At 46.2% G+C, this 7,440-nt stretch overlaps 1 pseudogene; it reads right to left on the bottom strand.

The window, feature by feature from the left end:
* Nucleotides 1-1,406: 1,406 nt before the first annotated feature.
* Nucleotides 1,407-3,329, bottom strand: LOC123439161 (annotated as a pseudogene).
* Nucleotides 3,330-7,440: the final 4,111 nt, after the last annotated feature.

Below are 7,440 nucleotides of genomic sequence, written 5' to 3'. Positions count from 1 at the left end.
TGGAGGCGCTTCCAGATGGTGTAGGCGGTGGAGTCGGCCGGGGCGACGATGTCGAGGAGAGCCCCGTCCACTGTGGCAAAGAACCACAGCACGATTGTGTTGTCGTCGTCGCGCCACTGTGGGTTGGAGAGGCGGTCGACCGCACCGTCCTAGACATGGTTTTCGGCGTGGTAGCAGGCGAGGATGAGGTTGAGGAAGTTGCGCCACCGGATGAAGTTCGTGCCATCAAGGGCCAGCTTGAAATCAACGACGTCGGAGATGCTGGAAGGGAGGCGAGAGGGTGGTGGAGCAGGGAGGGTCTCAGCCGGGGCAGTAGAGAGGGAGAAGGCACCGGGGACGGGTGGGGCAGAGGTGAGATCGGGAGAGAGAGTCGCGTGGGGGCGTTCCGGGGAGGCAGAGGCTGCTACGGCGGCAGCAGTGCCAGGAGGTGGAGAGTTGGGGTGAGAAGACATAGATCGGTAGCTCTGATTACCAAGAAGAATTGTGAAACAATGCACACACTTTACTCATCAAGTGATTACACATATATACGCCAAGGGTCACCACCGATCCCTACATGCAGGGATATGGAGGAGGTGGTGCCGCGGTCATCCCCAGGACCAGGTATGGTGGTTACAGTGGATAAGTACAAGGCAGCGTAATGCACAAGGAACGTAACAACTCAACAATAAAAGCCCTTTATCAAAAAAAAATATGCAACACTAGACTGCAGGTACACACTCACATTCATGGTTACAAGAATTTAGCCTTAGGAAAAATAGATAAAAGTGTGAACACCATCGTCGACATGAATTCCTCTGCAATCATCATCATCTCCATACACTAAGCCCAAGCTTTATCAATCACAAGGGTTCATACTTCATACAGGACAGGCTGGGTCTGTTCATACCCACTCCAAAAATTTCGAGCATCATCAGCAGCTGAAGAAAACAGAGTACTCTGCATTTTTTACATCATGCTTTTTGTGTGTGTCTTTCAAGAAGATAAATACGTTTCAATTAACAGTTGGAGATCTACATCCTCTAACTGCTAAATATTATTACATCTTTCCACATAAAACTTCACATGTCTGGGAAAACATAATAGTAGGTTATTTCGTAAGACTTGAGACATTAAATCACACACACACACACACATATGCTACTCATTATCCTCCTCTGAGATCTCTGTCAGCTCGGACAACAAAGGGTAAGAATCCGGGACAGCGGTGTGATCGTCGTCGCAGAAGAATGGCCTGGAAGGCATCTGCAGGCCATCAAAGCCACCTTCCAACATGTCTATGACCTCGCTCATCGTTGGCCTGTCATGTGACTTCATCTGAATGCACCATAATCCAACGATGCACAGCTTCCTCTCTAATTCATGCATGCTAGCAACTGGACATATCGCATCCACCACTGGAGCAGTTAGTTTGTCATACACCCACGACGGATAGTACGCTTGGCTCGTGTTTGCCGCATTTGGATCAGCATTCCTTCTTCCTCCGGCCATCTCTAGCAGGAGCATCCCAAAGCTATAAACATCAGACTTGCTCGATATGACACCAAAGCTACGAGATATCATCTCAGGAGCTATGTACCCAATTGTTCCCCGTAGGGCTCTCGATGGCACAAAACTTTTGTCCCTTGGGTATAGTTTAGCGAGACCGAAATCAGCAACTTTAGGGATGAAATTGCTGTCTAGCAAGATGTTGTGCGGCTTGATGTCAAAGTGGAGAATCTGCATCTCGCAACCCTGGTGCAGGTAGTCGATACCCCTCGCAATGCCCAAAGCGATCTCGTTGAGCTTGTCCCAGGAGAAAGTCTTCTCAGCCGAGAAGATGTATTTGTCCAGAGAACCTCGAGGCATGTACTCGTAGACAAGCGCCCTTCTCATTTCCTCCGAGCAGAAGCCAACTAAACGCACCACATTGACATGGTGGATCCTGCCAATGGTTGAAACCTCACTAATGAAATCTTCTCCATTGCAGTTGGAGTTACCCTCTAGCATCTTGACCCCGACATGGACATTGCCTGGGAGCAGCACACCCTTGTACACGGAGCCATAGCCTCCCTGACCCAGCTTATCTCTGAAATGGCTGGTGACTGCGGTGATGTCTGTATAGGCGTACCTTGACGGGCCGATCATTTGCTGCATCTGGAGGAACTTCTCAACAGCATCCATCGTGATCCTTGTTTTCCAATACTTGTGGGCAAGGAAGATTAATACGACCAGGGGCACCAATACAAACCTCCAGAACACTGCATAAAACAAAACAGGTTTATTTGTGATCTGATTTATAGACACAGGCAGTAAACCATACTGGAATATGTAATTCTCACGTACCAGCAATAAGCCTGGCATATGCTAATGACGCCATAATTATATACAAGCAAATATCAAATGGTTCTGGAACTGCTTTAGCTGCGCAACCCATGAAACTTACATCAATCGAAAGAATTGTTAGAATCCAATCTTTAGTGAATGTGCTGCAAAAAAAAAACGAAAATGTAGAATGATCAGGTGTGCATGTGCAAAAACAAAAGCAGAGCTTACAAGTACGAGGTATCAAGATCTCAAACTCACGGCGCCAAATCATCCATCAGACATCCCAAGAAGTCTCCAGATTGGCGAAGTCTGAAAGGAAATTTAACGCGGAAGCCGTGTGTCATGAATTTTACGACATCTGCATAGCTTGCATTCTCAAGCGGTGCAGTGCCCTTCATGCCAATTTCCTGGCCACCTAATGGAGTCATGGCCAAATAACCGCAACAAGGCTCAAGGTTCGCCATAGTACTCCCTCTCCCTAGGCCACCAGTTATTAACACATAAACAAAAGAATGGCTGGTGCTCAAGCAAGCAACAGGCCTGTACATACCGTTGTCCTTCACTTCCCGAGAACAATTAACAAATATAGCCTGATTATATGCTGCAGGTGCCAATTCAACTTTGATGGCGTGATGAGTGTCGTGTTGCCGGTTTCTCAGCGTGAAACCAGCAGCTGGATGCTGATCATAATTCCACCGCGGTAGAGGGCAGCTGTTGTATAAATCTATGTCGGCATCGACGATCCAGAAGGTAGAATCACTGTAGTTGATCCCAGACACATAGTATGTTGCATTGTCGATGTGAATTGTAGCCTTAGTATCACTGCAAACTAGCTCGTACGATTGATGACCACACCCAGGTGGATCACTTGCCTGACGAAATGGGGATGATACGTATCCAAGTGGGCCGCATGAGAAAGTAGGACAATCAGGCCGATGATTTCGCCCTTCAACCTGATATGCAACAAGAAGTACAAGCACATACAAGATAGTTAAGACCTTGAGGGTAGTGGGCATCGCCATGGCAGACTTGTACAAAGAAGCACAGACGTGCAGATGAATGGCTGAATAAGTGAGTGGCTGCCAGAGTTAAAAATAGAACTCCAAAGAATGGACATTACATGCCAACTAGTGCCTCTACATGAACGTGATGTTGCTGACTAGGAGACTTGGCTACTAGCCGCCAACTAAAGTTGGATACATACCACCTACTGGCTCATCTAAGTGATGGTGATGTTCTTGACCGATGACCTCTTGGTTAACAGAAGAGTCCAATTGTGTTACTATAGCATCCTGTACTGGTCCAATCCTGTCCTAGTCATGGTAAGATGGAATTTGGTGCCTTGAGAAAATGACAAATATCAGGGACTAAAAAATGAAAAATAAGAAAATATCATTCATTTGAGATATTGAGATTACCTAAGGCATGTTTTGCAAAGATGAAAAACTAAGGCTTATCTAATTCCTCATTTTTATCTAGTTCTAGTTGAAATACTTCGCTAAACCCCTCCTAATATGAAACTAACTCCCCAGAATATCTTCAAACCACGTGCAGATTAAATGGGCAGATGCATTGATATTTCCCTTGGTTCCAAGTGCCTGCAGATTACAATTTATAATGGACATCATTTAAACTACGCCCGACTGAAAAATACTGAAATAAACTATTAAGTGGAAGTTTTTTTTGTACAGGACAAACTAAAAGCATTTTCCATAACGCCAGGTCAATTATTTTCAATGCTTTAAATAGTGGGCTATGCCATTTAGCAGCGACTCGATCAGAAGCTATGAAAGGCTATAGCGGAGCTATACCGGATCTAAACCTTATTTAGCGTTTCTGTTAAATCATGAAAAATTGAAACAGTATATAATCAAGCATCAAATATGATATATCACTAGTAGAAAATTGGGATTTAGTCTCGGTTCCAGAGGGGCTTTAGTCCCAGTTCTTCAACCGGGACAAAACAATCGGACTAAAGGCCCAAACATTTAGTCCCGATTGGCTTATGAACCGGACCCAAAGGATCTCCACGCGGCCGTTGCGAGGCGCCCAGGCAGGAGGACCTTTAGTCCCGGTTGGTAACACCAACCGGGACCCAAAGGCAGTCACGCGTCAGCAGCTCGTAGGCGTTGGGTTCTTTGTTTTTTTAAATGAGGGGGGCGTAGGGGTTTTGGAGGGTTTTATTAGGGGTTTCATATTGTGTTAGATAGCTACTACATATAGAGAGAAGTGACATTTCTTTCTCCGTGCTTGGTCGACGGTACCTACTACATATAGAGAGAACTTGATGTTAGCTAGTAAGTAAATGAAGGAACCATTAATTACACAACATCGTCATGAACATATATAGAGTGAAATGACCTCTCTTTCTCCGTGCTTGGTCAAACAACTCGACGCTACTACATATAGTACAGGATCATACATATATACAATATATAATATCTCTTGCAATCCCTAACTAGCTAATATCTATCGCCCACCAAAATCGGTAAGAAATCCTGATGATATTCTCCATCTGATGGTATGACATGCTCAATAAAGAATCCCGTCAATTCCTCTTGAATTGCTCGTATGCAATCCAGGGTCGCGCTATTCGTCACCCTGGGTGAGGAATAGTTATTCTTCACCCCCTCTATTTTTGTTGGAATTATGCCCTAGAGGCAATAATAAATATAGTTATTATTATAATTCCTGTATCAAGATAATCGTTTATTATCCATGCTATAATTGTATTGAATGAAGACTCATTTACATGTGTGGATACATAGACAAAACACCGTCCCTAGCAAGCCTCTAGTTGGCTAGCGAGTTGATCAAAGATAGTCAGTGTCTTCTGATTATGAACAAAGTGTTGTTGCTTGATAACTGGATCACGTCATTAGGAGAATCACGTGATGGACTAGACCCAAACTAATAGACGTAGCATGTTGATCGTGTCATTTTGTTGCTACTGTTTTCTGCGTGTCAAGTATTTATTCCTATGACCATGAGATCATATAACTCACTGACACCGGAGGAATGCTTTGTGTGTATCAAACGTCGCAACGTAACTGGGTGACTATAAAGATGCTCTACAGGTATCTCCGAAGGTGTTAGTTGAGTTAGTATGGATCAAGACTGGGATTTGTCACTCCGTGTGACGGAGAGGTATCTCGGGGCCCACTCGGTAATACAACATCACACACAAGCCTTGCAAGCAATGTAACTTAGTGTAAGTTGCGGGATCTTGTATTGCGGAACGAGTAAAGAGACTTGCCGGTAAACGAGATTGAAATAGGTATGCGGATACTGACGATCGTATCTCGGGCAAGTAACATACCGAAGGACAAAGGGAATGACATACGGGATTATATGAATCCTTGGCACTGAGGTTCAATCGATAAGATCTTCGTAGAATATGTAGGATCCAATATGGGCATCCAGGTCCCGCTATTGGATATTGACTGAGGAGTCTCTCGGGTCATGTCTACATAGTTCTCGAACCCGCAGGGTCTGCACACTTAAGGTTCGACGTTGTTTTATGCGTATTTGAGTTATGTGGTTGGTTACCGAATGTTGTTCGGAGTCCCGGATGAGATCACGGACGTCACGAGGGTTTCCGGAATGGTCCGGAAACGAAGATTGATATATAGGATGACCTCATTTGATTACCGGAAGATTTTCGGAGTTACCGGGAATGTACCGGGAATGACGAATGGGTTCCGGGAGTTCACCGGGGGGGGGGGGCAACCCACCCTGGGGAAGCCCATAGGCCTTGAGGGTGGCACACCAGCCCTTAGTGGGCTGGTGGGACAGCCCAAAAGGGCCCTATGCGCCTAGGAAAGAAAATCAAAGAGAAAAGAAAAAAAAAAGGAGGTGGGAAGGGAAGGAAGGACTCCCACCCACCAAACCAAGTCCAACTCGGTTTGGGGGGAGCCTTCCCCCTTGGACTCGGCCGACCCCCTTGGGGCTCCTTGAGCCCCAAGGCAAGGTCCCCTCCCTCCCACCTATATATACGGAGGTTTTAGGGCTGATTTGAGACGACTTTTCCACGGCAGCCCGACCACATACCTCCACGGTTTTTCCTCTAGATCGCGTTTCTGCGGAGCTCGGGCGGAGCCCTGCTGAGACAAGGTCATCACCAACCTCCGGAGCACCGTCACGCTGCCGGAGAACTCTTCTACCTCTCCGTCTCTCTTGCTGGGTCAAGAAGGCCGAGATCATCGTCGAGCTGTACGTGTGCTGAACGCGGAGGTGCCGTCCGTTCGGTACTAGATCGTGGGACTGATCGCGGGATTGTTCGCGGGGCGGATCGAGGGACGTGAGGACGTTCCACTACATCAACCGCGTTCACTAACGCTTCTGCTGTACGATCTACAAGGGTACATAGATCACTCATCCCCTCTCGTATATGGACATCACCATGATAGGTCTTCGTGCGCGTAGGAAATTTTTTGTTTCCCATGCGACGTTCCCCAACAGTGGCATCATGAGCTAGGTTCATGCGTAGATGTCTTCTCGAGTAGAACACAAAAGTTTTTGTGGGCGGTGATGTGCGTTTTGCTGCCCTCCTTAGTCTTTTCTTGATTCCGCGGTATTGTTGGATTGAAGCGGCTTGGACCGACATTACTCGTACGCTTACGAGAGACTGGTTTCATCGCTACGAATAACCCCGTTGCTCAAAGATGACTGGCAAGTGTCGGTTTCTTGAATCGGATTTGACCGAGGAGGTCCTTGGATGAGGTTAAATAGCAACTCATATATCTCCGTTGTGGTGTTTGCGTAAGTAAGATACGATCCTACTAGATACCCATGGTCACCACGTAAAACATGCAACAACAAAATTACAGGACGTCTAACTTGTTTTTGCAGGGTATGCTTGTGATGTGATATGGCCAACGATGTGATGTGATATATTGGATGTATGAGATGATCATGTTGTAATAGAAAATATCGACTTGCACGTCGATGGTACGGAAACCGGCAGGAGTCATAGGGTTGTCTTTATACTAACGTTTGTGCTTGCAGATGCGTTTACTATTTTGCTAGGATGTAGCTTTAGTAGTAATAGCATGAGTAGCACGACAACCCCGATGGCAACACGTTGATGGAGATCATGGTGTGGCGCCGGTGACAAGAAGATCGTGTCGGTGC

Source organism: Hordeum vulgare, chromosome 3H, assembly GCF_904849725.1.
Source record: "Hordeum vulgare subsp. vulgare chromosome 3H, MorexV3_pseudomolecules_assembly, whole genome shotgun sequence".
Classification (NCBI taxonomy): Eukaryota; Viridiplantae; Streptophyta; class Magnoliopsida; order Poales; family Poaceae; genus Hordeum; species Hordeum vulgare.
Note: the sequence above shows the minus strand (reverse complement) of the source record. Positions and strands in the feature narration are given on the sequence as shown.